Source organism: Rhinopithecus roxellana, chromosome 2, assembly GCF_007565055.1.
Source record: "Rhinopithecus roxellana isolate Shanxi Qingling chromosome 2, ASM756505v1, whole genome shotgun sequence".
Classification (NCBI taxonomy): domain Eukaryota; kingdom Metazoa; phylum Chordata; class Mammalia; order Primates; family Cercopithecidae; genus Rhinopithecus; species Rhinopithecus roxellana.
This window is the reverse complement of record NC_044550.1, coordinates 181,108,532-181,128,356: the sequence shown is the minus strand read 5'-3', so window position 1 is coordinate 181,128,356 and position 19,825 is coordinate 181,108,532. Positions and strand designations below refer to the sequence as shown.

Sequence of the window (19,825 nt, the reverse complement as noted above, 5' to 3'; positions counted from 1 at the left end):
CTGATAAAACTATGTTTTTTCTTAATTCTCTTGATGTAATGTATCACATTTATTGGTTTGCATATGCTTAACCTTCTCTGCATCCCTGGGATAAATCCCAGTTCATCATTGTGTATAATCTCTTTGATGTGCTCTTGGATTTGGTTGGCTAGCAGTTGTTGAGTATTTTTGCATCTATGTTCATCTGGATTATTGGTCTATAAATTTTTCCTCCCTCTCTCTCTCTGTCTCTCTCTCTGGTTCCTTCTTTCTGGTTTTAGTATCAAGGTAATCACACTCTTGAAAAATTATTTTTATAGTATTTACTTTAGCGTTTTGGAAAAAAACATTTGAGAAAAATTGATTAATATTTTAATTATACTTTTAGTTCTGGGATACATGTGCAGATCACGCAGGTTTGATACATAGGTATAATGTCCCATGGTGGCTTGCTGCACCATCAACCAGCCACCTAGATTTTAAGCCCCACATGAATTAGGTATTTGTCTTAACGTTCTCCCTGCACTTGCCACCCACCACGACAGGCCCCAGTGTGCTATGTACCCCTCCATGTGTCCATGTGTTCTCATTGTTCAACTTGCACTTAGCAGTGAGAACATGAAGTGTTTGGTTTTGTTTGTTAGTTTGCTGACAATGATGGTTTCCAACTTGGTCTATGTTCCTACAAACAACACCAACTCATTATTTCTTATAGCTGCATAGTGTTCCATAATGTACATTGCCACATTTTCTTTATCCAGTCTGTCATTGAGGGGCATTTGTGTTGGTTCTAAGTCCTTGCTATTGTGAATAGTGCTGCAATAAACATATTTGTGCATGTGCCTTATAGTAGCATGATTTATAATCCTTTGGGTAGATGCCCAGTAGTAGGATTGATGGATCAAATGGTATTTCTAGTTCCAGATCCTTGAGGAATCGCCACACTGTCTTCCACAATGGTTGAACTAATTTGCACTCAAACCAACAGTGTAAAAGCATTCCTATTGCTCCACATCCTCTCCAGCACCAGTTGTTTCCTGACCTTTTAATGATTGCAATCCTAACTACTGTGATAGAATTGTATCACATTCTCATTGTGATATCTCTATGTTTTGCAGTATCTCATTGTGGTTTTGATTTGCATTTCTCTAATGATAATGATGAGGAGTTTTCTTTTCATATGTTTGTTGGCTGCATACATGTCTTCTTTTGAGAAGTGTCTGTTCATATCCTTTACCCAGTTTTTGATGGGGTTGTTTTCTTTTGTCTTGTAAATTTGTTTAAAGTTCTTTGTAGATTCTTTTTTTTTTTTTTTTTCTTTTTGAGAGGGAGTCTCCTCTGTCACCCAGGCTGGAGTGCAGTGGCGGATTTCAGCTCACTGCAAGCTCCGCCTCCCAGGTTCATGCCATTCTCCTGCCTCAGCCTCCCGAGTAGCTGGGACTACAGGCGCCCGCCACCTCGCCCGGCTAGTTTTTTGTATTTTTTAGTAGAGACGGGGTTTCACCGTGTTAGCCAGGATGGTCTCGAACTCCTGACCTCGTGATCCGCCCGTCTCGGCCTCCCAAAGTGCTGGGATTACAGGCTTGAGCCACCGCTGTCCGGCCTGTAGATTCTTGATATTAGCCCTTTGTCCACATGGATAGATTGCAAAACATTTTCTCCCTCTCCTGCAGGTTAATGTTTCACTCTGATAGTTTTATTTTGCTGTGCAGGAAGCTCTTCAGCTTAATTAGATCCCATTTGTCACTTCGGCTTTTTTTTTGCAATTGCTTTTGGTGCTTTAGTCATGAAGTATTTGCCCATGCCATGGTTTATGGTTTTAGTTTTTGATTTTGATGTGAGTTCTATTACTGCTTCAGTCTTTTACTCATTATTTCCCTGTTCATGTTGCTATTTCCTTTTAAATTCAATCCTGGATGGTTTGCGCGTGTCCAAAATTTTCTGTATCTTTAGATTGTTTATTTTGTTGGCATGAAATTGTTTATAATAGTATCTTATAATCCTTTGTATTTCTGTGTATCAGTTGTTATGTATCTTTTTCATCTCTCAGTTTATTTATTTGAGTCATCACTTTTTGTAGTTAATCTAGCTGAAATTTTTCAATTTTATGTATTCAATAAACCAACTTTTGTGTTATTGATTTTAAATATTTTAAAAATTCTTTTGTCTATTTCCACTATAATTTTGTTATATCCTTTATCTACTATTTTTAGTTTAATTTCTGTTTTCACATTTCTTGAGGGTGGTATAGGTTGTTTACTTAAGATATTTCTGCATTTTTAATGAAGACATTTATTGGTATATATTTATTGTTTTAGAACTATTTTCTATATTTCTAGGTTTTGTTATATTGTCTTTCCTTTTTTATTTTTCTCATATATTTTAAAATAATTTATCTATACTACCCAATGATTGTTTATGAGCACAGTTAATTTTCATATAGTTATACATGTTCCCTATTCTTTCTTTTATTGATTTCTATTTTTATTCTGTTACAGGAAAAAAATGACCTAATTTTGATTCAAAAAAATGTTAAGCCCTATTTTGAGCTAAAATATGGTCTATTCTAGAAGAAGTTTCATGTGCTGTTGAGAAGATTACATATTCTGTAGATGTTCAATGGAATGTTCTGTAAATGTCCATGTTAGGTTTATCTTACCTAGAGTGCAGTTTAACTCTGAGATTTCTTCTTTGATTTTCTGTCTGAATTATATTTTTAGTGTTGTAAGTAAAGTGCTGAAGTCTTCTACTATTATATCACAGTAAATCCTCTCTTCAGCTCTGTAAATTTTCCTTTATATTTGGATGTTCCAGTATTATGACCATATATATTTACAATTTTATTCTGTTGCTCTGTTGTGCTCATGATTATTATATAATGGCCAACTTCTTATCAATCCTGACTTAAAATATATTTTAACTAAGTATAGCTACTACTGTAATTTTTTTATTGTTTACAATGACAAGAAACAACATTTTCTCTTTCTTTCCTTTTAGTCAGTGTATGCCTTCATAGGGGAAGTGAGTTCCTGTGTGGACAATAGAGTTGAGTTTTTTTTTGTTTTTTTTTTTTTTTTTTTTTTTTTTTTTTTGAGACGGAGTCTCGCTCTGTCGCCCGGGCTGGAGTGCAGTGGCCGGATCTCAGCTCACTGCAAGCTCCGCCTCCCGGGGTTACCGCCATTCTCCTGCCTCAGCCTCCCAGTTGCTGGGACTACAGGCGGCCTGCCACCTCGCCCGGCTAGTTTTTTTTTTTTTTTTGTATTTTTTAGTAGAGACGGGGTTTCACAGTGTTAGCCAGGATGGTCTCGATCTCCTGACCTCGTGATCCGCCCGCCTCGGCCTCCCAAAGTGCTGGGATTACAGGCTTGAGCCACCGCGCCCGGCCTAGAGTTGAGTTTTAATTATGTATCCATTCAATCACTCTATGTCTTTTACCTGGATCATTCAATCAATTTCATTCTGTAATATGATTAATAGATAAAGATTTACTACCTCCATTTTGTTAATTGTTTTCTGGGTTACTTTTTGTATATACTTTCTCTCTCGATCTTTCTCTCTTTCTCTGTCCCTCTCTATGTATCTCTCTGTCTCTCTCTTGCTCTCTCTCTCTCTCTCTCTCTCTCTCTCTCTCTCTCTCTGTGTCTTCCTTTATGGTTAAGCAATTTTCTCTAGTAATATGTTTTGATTTCATGTCATTTTTGTTTGTTGTGTCTAATTTTGACTTCTTAGTTAATGCAAGATTTTACAAAAATATTTTATTGTTAGATAGTTTAAACTGTTGACAACTTTGAGCACAAAGAAAAATAAACAAAACTGTATTTTGACATAATTTTGTCTTCCACATAATGACATTTGATGTCTCAATTTATATCTTTTCAAGTTTCCATCTCATAACCAATTGTAGTTACTACTTTCTTTAATATCTTTGTCTTTTTTCTTCATGATAAAGATATAAATAGCCTGTATACCACAATTATAGTATTAGAGCATTCTGAATTTGTCTCTATAAGTGCTTTTAGAAGTGCTTTTTATGCCTTCAGATGTTTTCTTATTATATGTGAGTGTCCTTTTCTTTCCAATAAAAATGTTTTCTTCCTATCATTTCTTATAAGATTGGTCTGGTGTTTATGAATGCCTTAGCTTTTGTTTGTGTGGGAAAATGTTATCACTCTTTCAGGTTTTAAGAATTGCTTTGGTAGGCATGGTATTTTTGTATGGCAGATTTTTTTCAGCACCTTAAATGTATATTTTATTGTCTTCTTGCTCACAAGTTTTTTTTTTTTTTTTTTTTTTTTTTTTTTTGAGAAATTTGATGAAGCTTGAATTGGGACATTGTTTAATATGGTACAAAATTTGTCTCATATTGCTATCACTATTCTTTCTTTGTATTTACCTTTTAACCATTTAAATAGGATGTGCCTTTGGGAAATACTCTTTGTATTAAATTTGATTAGGGTACCTGGATACTGTCATCTTTCTCTAGATTTACAAAATGTTCCATCATTATTTTCTTAAGTATGCTTTCTAGAACTTCTTATTTCTTATCTCCTTCAAGAACTCTTATTATACAGAGGTAGTTTGCTTAATAATGTTTATGTTTTCATAGGCTTACTTCACTAATTTTAATTATTTCTTTTTTTTTTTTAATTGCTCTTCTGACTGGGTAATTACATATGTTTTACCTTTAGGATTGCTGATTTCTTACTCTGTTTGATCAAGTCTGCTGTTGAAGTTTTCTAATGAGTTTTTCAATTCACTTCACTTATTTTTTATCAATTGGATTTCTTTTTATTTTTAAAACATTTCCACTTCTTTGAAAAATTTATCATCTTTCTCCTGGATTATTCTCTAAAGTGTATTTTTTCAACTTTCTATTCATATGTGCTGTGATTTCTGAATTTTTAAAATAGGTGTGCACTGAATTTATCAAAAATTTTGTGGAGTATCTGAACTTTAATTCTGCACTGTAACTTAAAACCAGACTTGCAGTGATTTCTAGGTCTTGGAGAGACTTAAGCAATAACTGAAACTTAATATCAAATGTTATACTTGTTTGCAGGTCATAGAAAAGCTCCATATGAGGACCTGAGAATTGTAAAAAATACGTGCCAAAGATTCAGACCTTCTTTTGTATTTTGGCCCTTGCAGTGTTATGGTACTGGTCAAACTCTGCAGCGTGGCATTCCTGCTAATAGGAATGCCAAGCAGTTGCTGAGATCTGTGTGCCTGTCACTGTGATTTGTACTCCCACTCTTGTTTCCAATTCACCCCTGGTCATTCAACCCTCTAGCCGCTCCTAATGCCTCTCCTGGGCTGCCCAAAAAGAATCACAGATGCATGAAGAAACTGAACATTCCCCTCAAATTTCCTCCTCTGATCTTGGTAATTTCAGGTAAAGTTCTCTCACAGTGGTGTCTTCTTGGTGTGTGGAAGGGGTGTCATAATCCAAAAGAATTATTCATCTTACAGATCATGAGTTTTCCCATGTCTATGAGTCTTGGGATTTTCTTCTTCTCTTTTTTTAGCTCTGGTGAATTCAGTGTGGCTTTTTGTATTTCCATAGTTACTAGCTGTCTCTTTGTGTGGGAATTAATTTGGGGGCATTATTTCATCATTTTACTGACATCACTCTTCAAGGAATATTTTTATGAGTTTGCAAACCATTGTGATTTTAGAATTAGATCTCTACCAAATATTAAAAGAGCCACATACTATTGCTTAAGTGTTCTGTATAATTATTTGGTTGTGTACTGTTTCTAGTAAATAATTACTATGTATTGAAGCCATGTGTTTCTAACACAAACTTTCTTATAGAGACTGGAAGTATATGGCAGAATATAGGGACAATATAACTATACATATGGAAACTTCTTTTGATTTTTATTAAAGCTTAAGTAAACTACATTATTCTACATAATATTGCATCGTTATGATGCAGAAATTATTTTCTTTGTAGGAAATGAAATAATTTGTCCATATCTCTGGCAAAGATGGCACTGTTGTGTTTTCTCTGGCACCAGTTGTGCAAAACCTTACAGAGGAAGGCTGATCTCATTGTTTCAGATTTGGCCCAGATTCCACAGAAGGTGAGTACAATCTCCAATCCTTACAAGCAACCATTTACACAGTGAAGAAAGTGTGGTTTTCCATTTGTAATTTGAATCTCATTTTCTCCTTTGCATTAATAGGCACTACTTCTACATAAACAAATTTAAAGCATTATAGTAGTGTATGTGGGAGCAGCCAATCATTTACCTATGAATTCTTGAAGTTACTTTGGAAATACTTCTCTTTGTTGTCATTTGTTTGTGACAAAATGAAAAGAAAATATTAAGTTCCTATCTCACATTTTGTGATTTTAAATCTTCTTTTTTTTTTTTTTTTTTTTTTTTTTTTTTTTGACGGAGTCTCACTCTGTCGCCTAGTCTGGAGTGCAGTGGCCTGATCTCAGCTCACTGCAAACTCTGCCCTCCCAGGTTCATGCCATTCTCCTGCCTCAGCCTCCCGAGTAGCTGGGACTACAGGTCCCTGCCACCACGCGCAGCTAATTTTTTGTATTTTTAGTAGACGAGTAGCTGGAACTACAGGCACCCACCACCACGCCCGGCGAATTGTTTTGTATTTTTAGTAGCCGAGTACCTGGGACTACAGGCGCCCGCAACCACGCCCGGCTAATTTACTGTATTTTTAGTAGAGAAGGGGTTTCACCATGTTAGCTAGGATGGTCTCAATCTCCTGACCTCTTGATCCATCGCCTGGGCCTCCCAAACTGTTGGGATTACAGGCCTGAGCCACTGCTCCTGGCCAAGATTTTAAATCTTAAGATCTGTGCTAACTACTCAAAAACAAACAAACAAAAACAACGCTGAAGTGTGCTAACTCCAAGGAACATAAAAAGGGAGGGCCGATAAACAAAGATAGAGAAGAATTATGCCCTAGAATCTCCTCAGCATATTTGACTGTGTCAGAACTCCACCCAGTGTACTTGGGCATAAAAGTAGAAGCTTAGATTGATGTAGTCTTTCTTATGAAGTAGACATTTCTAGAATTAAAAGGCAATTACAATTTTGATATTATAGTCCAGCAATCAGTTAATTTTACCTTTCTTGTTATTGCAATTGTAGATTTCCACTCTTTAGGTAGTACTATTTATACACCATCCAATGAGTTTTTAAAAATGTAATGTTTAATTAAATTTCATAAAACTCAATAAAAGCAAGTATACTAATTAGGATTATGAAATTCGTTTTGCTTATGAATTTGGAACATCTATGTATTCCTATGTTTTCAAATGTAGTATTTTCATATAGGTTTCCGATTAACAAAAAAGTGTGTGACAAAAGACATAAAGATGAAAATTCAACATTGGACATAAAATCTAAGTAACTTCATTTTCTTTTTTAATTAAAAATAAATTAATATATAAAATCAAGGAGCGAAGGAGGCTTGAGGAAAAGCAGGCAGTAAAGAAAACTAACTATCCAAAAACAAATAGCAAAATCTAAGGCAAAATTTTCTATGAAGAGAATAGCATGGAAAAGACTCATCCCCATGATTCAGTTAACTCCATCAAGTCCCTCCTATAATATGTGGGAATTGTGGTAGTTACACTTCAGGATGAGATGTTGGTGGGGACACAGCCAAACCACATCAGGCTATTATGATCTCCTGTTTTGGTTACAAATGCACTTTTTAAATAATCTTTTCTAATTTTAAGGTCTTGACTTTACATGCCAATATTATTTGACGCAGTTGCTTGCTAAAGGAATATCTTGATTTCATAACTGTCATCCTTTAAAAGTTGTGTAAGTAAATTTTGGTGGAGTATTAAATTCAAATCCATAGTATGACAAATAAGACTGCCTAAGGTCTTCATTTCAAATTAACTGTCTTTTGTAACCTCCTGCTCTCAACTTTCTCTGTGATCCATACACACTGGGATGCTCTCCATATGTGCGTGGTTTTTATCTTTCTGTTCTTTATTGGAAACTCCCTTCTTGGCCACACACTGCCTAGGTGCAATCAAAGCTTTCATCTTATATCATATGGTTCCTGCCTTGTTAAGTTTTTCTAACTATTTCATATAGAAGTACTTGTGTTTTTTCTCTGGAACTCTAAGCATCCTGTATTATTCATGTGACTCATATCAAAATAGTCTTTATATTATAGCTATTCAATATATTATCAGCTAATTAGTGAGGGTCCACATAGGTAAAGTGATGTAAGATATTTGTTTTCCAAAACCACCTTGGACCTTTGGGCTTTGTGTGGAATGACAAAGTCTGTGTATGTTTGTGTTTTGTGGGAATTAGAAACTTTAAAAAAATCTTTTGTGAAAGGGTGGGTTAATATATGTGGCCAACATGACTGAATGAAAGTAGATAATATGCGTGGCTCTCACAAAGAGGAACAGAAGGGGTGAGTAAATAGAGCCCATTCAACTGAAATATATATTTTAGAGTTTATCTCATATTAAGTGTTTTCACTAATACAAGGCATACTTCTGAGATGTTGCAGATTTGGTTCTAGAATACTACAATAAAGCAAATATTGCAATGAAGTGAATCACACAATTTGCTTTGGTTTCTAAGGAATATAAAAAGTTACGCTTATGCAATGCTGTAGTGTATTCAGTGTGTGATAATATTAAGTCTACAAAGTACATGCCTTAATTAAAAAACACTTAATTGGTAAAGAGTGCTATTTATCATCTGAATCTTCAGTGAGTGCAACTTTTGTTGATGGAGAGTCTTGCATCAATATTGATGTTTGATAACTTATTGTGGTGGTGGCTGCTAGTAGTTGCCATGGCTGTCGCAATTTCTTAAAAATAAGACAACAATGGCATTTGCCACATACATTAACCCACCCTTTCACAAAAGATTTTTTTCAGCATGCAGTTCTGTCAGATAGCATTTTACCCATAGAGGATCTTTTTCCAAAATTGGAATTAATCCTCTCAAACTCTAATGCTACTTTATAAAGTAAGTTTAAGTTATATTCCAAATCTCCTGTTGTCATTCAACAATGTTCATAGCATCTTCAAGAGGAGTAGATTCCATCTCAAGAAATAAGTTTCTTGCTCTTCCCTAAGAAGTAACTCCTCACTTATTTGTTTTATCAGGAGATTTCATCACTTCTGTTACATCATTAAGTTCCACTTCTAATTATAGTTATCTTTCTAGTTTTATTATATTTGCAGTTACTTATTCCATTGAAGTTTTGTTATGGGACCAACAGGTTCATATGCTTACTGGCCAATAATAGTCCAATTACACTGAGATGTCAGGTTTGGCAGCAAAGAAGGAGTTTAATAATTGCAGGGCACTGAGCAAGGAGATGAGAAGAGAATCTCAAATCCAGCTCCTCAAGGAGCTCTGGGCTGCAAGTTTTAAGGAGATCATAGATGGTGATGGACTGGAAAATTTGGGTAATTAATTGGTCAGGGGAGTAGGAGCAAGAAAGAACATTATTTGCTGAGTCATTTCCCTGTGGGGTCCTCTAGATCAGCTGGCATCAGTTAGTCAATAGTTTTATCAGTGTGCTGGACCTGAAGGAATACCTCAGAAGGAAAGTTGATCATTTCATAATGTTTAAGTTATTATCTAGAGAAGAGTTAAGAGGAACTATAATCTTGTAACAGGGTCTGCGTAATTCTAGGACAATAGCCAAATAACTATGAGGAAGTGAGTCAGAGAACAAGCTAACCTAATGATTAATGCTGCATATACTACAAGCTTGATTTACTTTTCTCTTTTTCTCTCTTTATCTTTGATTACTTTCACAAAGTTTATAAAGGTAGTGTCATCTTCACACTCTCAATATCTTACATGATGGTTGCAAGAATCAACATGTATATGCTATATCATAAATGAACATTTAAAATATTATGTTACATGAAAGAAGCCACTCATGAAATACGACATATTGTATGCTTCCAACTATTAAAAATCGTCCAAAATAGGATAATCTATAGAGGTAGAAATTCAATTAGCAATTTCCCAGGACAGGGGAAATGCAGAAACTAGAGGTGGAGAGGAAAAGGCTAAAGGCTACAGGGCTTATTTTGGGGAGATAAAAGGGCTCTCAAATTGATTGTTATGGTAGATGCATAATTCTGTGGATAGACTATAAAACATTAAAATTTACACAATAATTGATACATTGTATGATATTTGAATTATATGTCAACAAAGTGTACAAAATATGTGGACCATGTTTAGTCATTTTATCTTTAGTTTTGTGTCAAATGGACTGCAGAAACATGACCGTTCACTGCTACAATTCTGGACACTCTTCTAAATATATTGCATAAGACAAATGGCATGTCCATACAAGATCCTTGATATTAACTGAAGGATAGCACTCAGAAACATAAAAGGGAAATTAGTCACATCTGTGTAAACAGGTCATTTACCTTCATTTGTCTCCTTGCCATGCACATGCTCAGAATGTTGATTTAATAATATTGTATGTACTTTGAAGTATAAGGGTTACATTTTAACTTCTTGGCTAATTTATCTTTGGATATCACCATGAGAAATGACAGAAAGGAACAGCAACTGGAAAACAAGCATTGCATTGCACCAGGATGTCTGTGAAATGGACTTCAGTAATTCTGCTAATACAACTGAGCTTTTACTTTAGCTCTGGGAGTTGTGGAAAGGTGCTGGTGTGGGCAGCAGAATATAGCCATTGGATGAATATGAAGACAATCCTGGAAGAGCTTGTCCAGAGAGGTCATGAGGTGACTGTACTGGCATCTTCAGCTTCCATTGTTTTTGATCCCAACAACTCATCCGCTCTTAAAATTGAAGTTTATCCTACATCTTTAACTAAAACTGAGTTTGAAAATATAATCACTCAAGAGATTAAGAGATGGTCAGACCTTCCAAAAGATTCATTTTGGTTACATTTTTCACAAATGCAAGAAATCATGTGGAGGTTTGGTGACATAAGTATAAAGTTCTGTAAAGATGTGGTTTCAAATAAGAAATTAATGAAGAAACTACAAGAGTCAAGATTTGATGTCGTTTTAGCAGATCCTGTTTTTCCCGGTAGTGAGCTGCTGGCTGAGCTATTTAACATACCCCTTGTGTACAGTCTCCGCTTCAGTCCTGGCTACGTTTTTGAAAAGCATTCTGTAGGATTTATTTTCCCTCCCTCCTACGTACCTGTTGTTATGTCAGAATTAAGTGATCAAATGACTTTCATGGAGAGGGTAAAAAATATGATCTATATGCTTTATTTTGACTTTTGTTTCCAATTGTATGACCTGAAGAAGTGGGATCAGTTTTATAGTGAAGTTCTAGGTAAGTATTTTTTTTCAATCTGTAACTTATTTGTGTCTTTGAAACAGAGCTTATATAAAGCCATAAAGTCAAGGTAGTGGGATTTTGGTAAGTGAATTTATACAACGAAAATACAAGATGATCTATCAATCTCACAAATATTATAGAAAAGCTCAAATTACAGGGTCAGTTAAAACCCTAGGACCATCATTCACACAGAACGCCCAAGGAAATCATAAACCTATGTATTAGTGCATCTAAGACTTTAAGCAATTACACATCTGGTTTACTATACATTGTTTTATATCTTAAATACAGTAAAACTCATCAAATAACATCTTACTGAATGCATAGATTTAGAATGAGTAGTTACACATTTTTCTACAACTATCTATATAACTGCAGAAATTACTTTTTCTTGTAAAGCTTGGTTTTCTGATTTAGAAATCAAAAGGTGTTCCCATGTTACCAGAAGATTTCCTTCATAGTAGAGAGAGAGGATGTCTATATCTCTGATGCATAAATCATTAAAGGTAATTTGAAATTTCTAATGTTTCTATACTCTTTCATTAAAGAATTGGAAACCATTCATTTAAAGTCCAATCATCTTGTTGAAGTGTGAAGGTTGTTATATCTACATAGTTTTTTTCAAACGATGTCTCTTTATTAAAAAATATAAGACAGATGAAGATTGAGTACAAATCTTTGTTTCAATAATTTCTCAAAAATTTCTAGCTATAATTTACAAATATATTTACTTAAAGATAATATTATTAAGATCTTAGCTTGAATCTAAAAGAGTACAAGGATTTCAACCATACTCACAACATAGTCCACAGTTCACTTGAAGAACCAAAGATAAAAGAATTAGCTCAATGAGTAGTGTAAATTAGACAATTTTTAGAAAATTATTTTTATGTGTACAGTAGAATTAATTGACTATGGAGCTCAAAGAGTTGTTTAAATGTCCATATGCTACTATTGAAGCTTTAAAAAGAAAAGAAATTGATGTTTAATTCTCTGTGGCTTATTTTAATAATTGTTTATGATTGTGAGTATACTGATATGACATTAGAGATGTAGCTTAACCTCACAATTCTCCTACTACTTTGCCTTTCTTATAAATATACATGGGCAAACTAATTAATACATAAAATTAAATTGTGTCTATAGATGAATATATGTATATATTTTTCAAAGCACAGACACTTTGCCTATATTTTTGCCTACATTATTCTAACTCCTTTCAGAAAATAACCTAATGTAATTATCCTGTGTCATCCACTTTTCTTTTTTTTATTCTTGTCAGGAAGACCCACTACATTATCTGAGACAATGGGGAAAGCCGATATATGGCTTATTCGAAACTCCTGGAATTTTCAGTTTCCACATCCACTCTTACCAAATGTTGATTTTGTTGGAGGACTCCTCTGCAAACCTGCCAAACCCCTACCTAAGGTAAACATGCTTTCGTTGGTTTTATTTTGTTGGCTTTGAATTTTCAGTAGAAATGATTCTATGGTCTTCATTCAGAGTGGTTGACTTACTCTGAAAGAAAGATGGGAAGTGGGTGGGGTAAAGCAGATACCAATTAGAAACTCATGTACATAGTGATACCTTCACACGTATGTGAGTTTTATGAGTACTACAAATAGAGGGGAATACTAAGGAGACTTTGAAAATAGAGTTGGTTAAATTAAAGTCTTCATTATCTAACGCCTAAGAAGGTATTGATCATTCATTCAAATAGTATTTACAAAGGGATTAGCACAAAACAGAGGTAAGTGCAGAATTTTCAGAGAAAAAAAATGGACACACTTTCTGTGCCCACATACCTTACATTCTACTTCAAAAGATAGAATATGTGCAAGTAATAAAAATTATATAAAATCTATGATCTCAGGGAAAAGCCCAATGCCAAGAAAGCATCAGTGGAGATAATAGAAAGTATCCTGGAATCACTGCTTACCAAAATGAGAGCTGAACAATATGTAGGAATAAGTAAAAGTATGACAGGGAGAGACAGACAAAAGATGGAAAGCAGGTAAAGTGGTCAGGATAGTTCTCAAGTCCTCAGGTTTAGTTTTCAGGGAGACACTAAGAATCAGATGATGCTGAGAGGCAAATTAGAGCCAGATACATATTGGGAGTTGAAATATTTATTAAGCACTTTGAAAAACTACGAAAAAGAGTTAAGAAAGAAAGATATATGAAAATATTCTCTTCTTTAAGAAGAGCTTTCAAGATATTCAATGATTAAATTGCAGGAAGGTCCGGATAAAGAGCCAACAATTCAGGAAATTTTGCATGGATTCAGGTAGCAGATGATGGAAAAGTGGACTAGAATGTTGATAGAAATAATGATGCCTACATTTACAAAAATAGTGGCAACTTCATGTTGTGTGGAAAAAATATTAGCACAGACAAAACACTTGAAGTATCTCTTGCCTATAGTCAGTTACTCAAAAATATTATTAATTTTGCAATTATTGTTATTTTGTTATTATTACTAATACTACTAATTACTTAACATGCACCGGTCACTTGAGATATCAATTTTCATTTAATAGAGCCAGATTTTTCAGTACCTCAGAATTATCTTCTCTTGCAAAGTCATAGTTGACAGACACCTGTGTCATGCGCTTCCGTGTGAAGAGACCACCAAACAGGCTTTGTGTGAGCAACATGGCAGTTTATTTCACCTGGGTGCAGGTGGGCTGAGTCTGAAAGGAGAGTCAGCAAAGGGAGATAAGGGTGGGGCTGTTTTTTTAGGATTTGGGCAGGTAAAGGAAAATTACAGTCAAAGGGGGGTTGTTCTCTGGGAGGCAGAAGTGGGGGTCGCAAGGTGCTCAGTGGGGGAGATTTTTGAGGCAGGATGAGCCAGAAGAAGGAATTTCACAGGATAATATCATCGCTTAAGGCAAGGACTGGCCATTTTCACTTGTTTTGTTGGGTCCCTGACTTCCCACAACAATGAGCTAATTGAAATTCAAAAATTCTCCCATAGGTAATGAGGATCTTCACCAGTATTGCAGCTTAAAACACTTCCTCAATAAAATAAATGTGTTCCTTTAATATTTGCAGACAAACTCAGTGATCACTTGATCTTGCTAAAGCATTTAAATTATTCTTCATTGATACCCCAGGGGTTTACATATTACAGCATAAACATACCCTATGAAAGCAGATGATTTTTGCCATATGACAAGCAACTCATTAAAGCTTCCTGTGTCAACTTGTCTTAACATCATAGCTGCCTGACAGAGAAGCACAGAGATGAAGAACAATGCATGTATAATAAAGACCAAATAATTTATACCACTTGTATCTGAATAGTGCCCTTAGTTTCAATACCAAAAAAAATCTTTCAGCATATAAGATTATACTCTTTATGAAAGAACACAATAAACCTGTATATTGTAAATTAATATCACACTTTTAAGACGTGTACAAAGCAAGCATTCTTTATCGCATTATTAAGTAATCTTTTAAAAGGTAATTTTTGTCCACATAAAGCTGAGTTTTTATTCCATTGTTAAAACTCAGTATCTATGATGAATGCAAATTGCATGGGCTTTATATGATAACTTTCTCAAGAGACAAAAGCTGGGGTAAGACTAATGAAACATCTACGCCACCGTGCCCTACTCTTGAAATATTTCCCCCTTCACAATAAGAGAAACCGATAGTGCCAGTAGGAAGGGGAAGAGAGTAGGGCTTGTAGAAGGACAAGAAAAAGGATGACTAGTAGTACAATAGTGATAATTACTACTATTAGCTGTTGTTATTAACTTGCAGAAAGATTTGAATGCAAGTCAATGGTTGTGAAACCAATTCTTTGTTTATTATGTAAAGTAATTGCTAACCCAGCTAGGTTGCTTTCATTTCAATTAAATATTAGATTCACAGATAATTTCTATATAAGAGAATAAGACACTTGACAAAATGTATCAGGTGTTTTAAAAATGAACATTGCCATGAGTTTTATAATATATTCACGTGGAATCATACAGATAAAAAAATTAATCAAGGTGTACCTATTCAACATTATGGAAAATATGCATAAAATTAACATTGGAAGTAGTCCAACATCTTAAATGAAGGAATGACTAAAAACTTATACTATGTACATACAATAGCATTACAATAATTTTATCAATGAAATATTCAATTACACTGTCAGCTGTAATACAAATAAAGGGAGTTAGGAAATGATAAAGGTAACAAGACGACAAGTTTTTGCAGGAGGAAGATATATACTCAGTAAGATTAACATTTTCTAAGTAAGTGTCACATGTGAACATTGAGCTATATAAGTAAGACAAAAGCCATGATGAAAAAATATATTTTATATAAATAATATCACAACATAAACATTTTAGAAAAATTTTATTTAAAAAAATTTTCATGCTTTTATAAAATTTCTGACATTAATCTTATATTATTTTTATTACATTATCACAGAAGAAGAAACAACCCGTCCATATCAGTGATGAATCTGTAAACAGAGGTTAGGTTCCTTCAACACTTCATGGATAAAGAAGGCTCTTGGCATCAAGCTAGTGAGGTGAAACACTGAACACCATTTACAGTAAAAATGGCTACAGTCAACTGCAATCACACACAATACCTAGATGCCCCAAGTATTACCTGGAATAGCAGTACAATGACTCTTACCTTAAGATTAAAAATCATATTTTAAAAAAACACTCTGTAATATGTGGTCTGTAGAGTTAACATTTCGACATTTTTCTTTGTTTTGTTAAGAATCATTAGGAAAAGTTTTACCACAATGATTAAATCTGAAAGTATTTAAGTTTAAATATTGGCGTACATTGGAGAACGCAAATCAGAATAATTCTCAATCGATTGCAGCCAAGCACATCTTCATGAGGAGTGTGATGTGGTGTCGTAATGCCCAGACCCGCGATGACCCGAAAGCAACCACCAGAGTCCAGAGACAAAGCCAAGCGGCAGGGATCGCTTCATTTCGAGTTCGAACTCGGTTCCCTCCAGCTAGGTATCCGATCCTAGGGAGAGACCTCCAGCTCGGTGTTTAGCCGTCTTTTGTAGTCAGACACAAACAAGTTACAGCAAGTTACAGAGTCACTAGGGATTTTTACAGTTGTAGGTTTACAATTGGCTGACATTTAAAGTTAAACATTAGTCAGTTGTTCATTGGTTCCCGCCCTTTGACCAAACCACAAATGGCCGCCTGCCCTGCTAGGGACTTTCCAGATAACCTTGTTGTTTTAGCATTAAGGGGAGTTTCCTGACTTTTCTGACCTCTGATATTCAGTAGGTTTCCACTCCTCATTGTGAATGAGCTACTCAAGAGAGAGACAAGATCTCCCCTGCAGAAAGGTCTGGTGGCCTCTTCTATTCTGATGCAAGTGCTGCCTCTGAGACACAACAAAGTGATGATGAGAGTTCCTCACATGCAGTTATAAATAGCACATCAGTTTAACAGTGTGATTTCAGGTCAATAGGTGTTCCACCTAAACAATAACCTGAAAATATGAGCATTCAACTATGTAACTGTATACTGTACAATTCTGTATTATAAATAAGACTCCTGGACTAATTCACAGAAATTCCAAATTCCAATACCTGACTCCAAAATGTCAGTGGTTCTTAACCATCAGCTTTTATTTATTTATATATTTATTTTAGTTTTTCAAAAACTACCGGAAAACTCTGACAAACTCTAAGTGAAGTATAAAGCACTGTAGAGAAACATAAATATAGATATAAAATTATCCCAACAGTGAGCAGCTTATCCTCAGAGCTCATAGTGAGGGAAGTAAACACCAATGGCTTCCAACTAAAAGAATCCTACAGAAAACCTGCCTGAAATAAACACAAGTGATTTAGTAGAACAATATAGAATTAAAGCTGAGTGGTGCCACTTTCCAAGAACCTATATTAGTAATTTTAGGATTATAAGAGAAGAGTGTATATGTAATATTTTTAACATTATCTCCCTGACTAGAGTGAAATAGCTCCATTTCTTTTCTCCCTTACACACATGCACACAAACACATACACATACACACATAGTTACACAAATATCCTAACAGCGTCTACCTATCTCACATTACATATCTAATTGCAAAAAAACCTGAGTGATTGAGTCAGTTAGAAAATATTATTTACTCCGATAATTCCTTAAAATACCTGATTTTCTCTCTTTAGTAACTTGTACCATCTCTTTCAGTAGTGCCTGCTGTGCTGTTACTCTTTTGTGATGAAACAAATTCTGTTTCACAGGAAATGGAAGAGTTTGTACAGAGCTCTGGAGAACATGGTGTTGTGGTGTTTACTCTGGGGTCAGTGATCACTAACATGAAAGAAGAAAGGGCCAACGTAATTGCATCAGCCCTTGCCCAGATCCCACAAAAGGTAAGATGAAGTGTCTTACTGGTGTGGAAAACTACTGAAAGAGGCTGCTAAAGTTTGTAAGTAATCCAATTATAGAAACTTCTGACAAATGTGAAGTTGGCCAAAATTAAATGTGAGTATTCTATTTACATCAGTCTTTGAGTAGTTCTGTTTTACTAACATCCCTTGATCTCTTTCCTACTCTTTTTCTCTGTTTACAGTTTGAACATTCTATAAGTTTTGAATTCCACTCACGGAATAAGATATTTTCTTCACTGTAACAGGTTCTGTGGAGATATGATGGGAATAAGCCAGATACCTTAGGTCTCAATACTCGGCTCTATAAGTGGATACCTCAGAATGACCTTCTAGGTAAGACTCGGATGAACAAATACTGGATATATTAGTAACAGCATATTAGAGTGTTAATAGTTAATCATGAAACAAGCTTTTTCAATGTTTGTTAAGGAAAAACAAAACGTAACTTCTTTATATTTATTTGCCAGTCAAAGGGGAAAAAGAATATGCTATAATTATTGGCATTTTATGATATACACTCACATTCTTTATGGTCAGAAACAGCAAGAATCTTTATTTCTGGTGTTACTATATATCATAGAATTTTTCAATAACTTCCTGAGCTGTTTCTCTGTCTCTCTCTCTCTTTTTTTTTTTTTTTTTTTTTTTTTTTTTTTTTTTTTTTTTTTTTTTTTTTTTTTTTTGAGATGGAGTCTTGCTGTGTCGCCCAGGCTGGACTGCAGTGGCACCATCTCGGCTCACTGCAAGCTCCGCCTCCCGGGTTCACTCCATTCTCCCGCCTCAGCCTCCGAGTAGCTGGGACTACAGGCGCCCGCCACCACGCCCGGATAGCTTTTTGTATTTTTAGTAGAGACGGGGTTTCACCATGTTAGCCAGGATGGTCTTGATCTCCTGACCTCGTGATCCACCCGCTTCGGCCTCCCAAAGTGCTGGGATTACAGGCGTGAGCCACCGCGCCCGGCTCTGTCTCTTATTTCTACTACTTTATACCTGTTGTTTCTTCTCCTGCAGGGTTATTTCAAGTGCCACCAAAAATAATAGCTCTTCTATCATCAGTTACTCTGTATTTTCTGAAGGATTAAATTGCTAATCTTAATCATAAAGTGATGATAGGTCATGATGAACTGTGACCTGTCTTTCCTCAATCCTAGCACCACCATCAACCCACTGCCTGCTGCCTTGCACACCCCACATATCACATTCTGTGACTGCACTTAAAATAGCAGTTCACTTCATGCCCATCTCTTTGCTTTCTTCTTTATTGCACATTTTAAAAATCTAGATCGCACTTTTCATTAGTCCAACTGGAAATCTTGTATTGTTTTGCAGTCTGAAGTCACACACACCATGCAGCCTTCACTTGCATACCCAGCACGAGTACGTGTTTTTCCTATGAAGTCTGAAAAGCAATAGTAAATTAGTTCAATGTGTTATCTAGAAAACACTGTCACTTTCAGAGCCTTTCATTGTGCATCTCATTTTATTCCTATGAATAATTTTGCTAAAATTCATGCAATCCTAGGTCATCCAAAAACCAGAGCTTTTATAACTCATGGTGGAGCCAATGGCATCTACGAGGGCAATCTACCATGGGGTCCCTATGGTGGGCATTCCATTGTTTGCCGATCAACCTGATAACATTGCTCACATGAAGGCCAGAGGAGCAGCTGTTCAACTGGACTTCGACACAATGTCGAGTACAGACTTGGCGAATGCACTGAAGACAGTAATTAATGATCCTTTGTGAGTAGAACAATATTTTTCACTAGGTGGTATTTATAGATAGATTCTCTTGTCAATAGTGAGTGTGAGTTTCATCCTTTTTATAAGAGAGTAATTTTGAAAGAATTTAAATGATTTAACCAATCTGAAATCTGCTTTTATTTTGTATCAGCTATTTAAATATTGTATTTGAAAACCATACATCTAATGAATAGCCAGTTAGTGAAACAATTTTCTACACAAAAATACTTTTAAAATGATATAGATAATATAAAAAATACATTTCTTAAAAATTTGATATAATGAATCCTTAGTAGAAAGGAAGAATAAATGAAATAATATAATAAATATTTTAATTCGTTATCTAAAATGCCTCAGAACATTACTATTTTCCTGTTGAAAAATTAACTTTT

General features: G+C 35.0%; 1 pseudogene; it reads left to right on the top strand.

Moving 5' to 3' along the window:
* The first annotated feature begins 10,548 nt into the window (after positions 1–10,548).
* LOC115893569 lies at positions 10,549–19,437 on the top strand (annotated as a pseudogene).
* Positions 19,438–19,825: the final 388 nt, after the last annotated feature.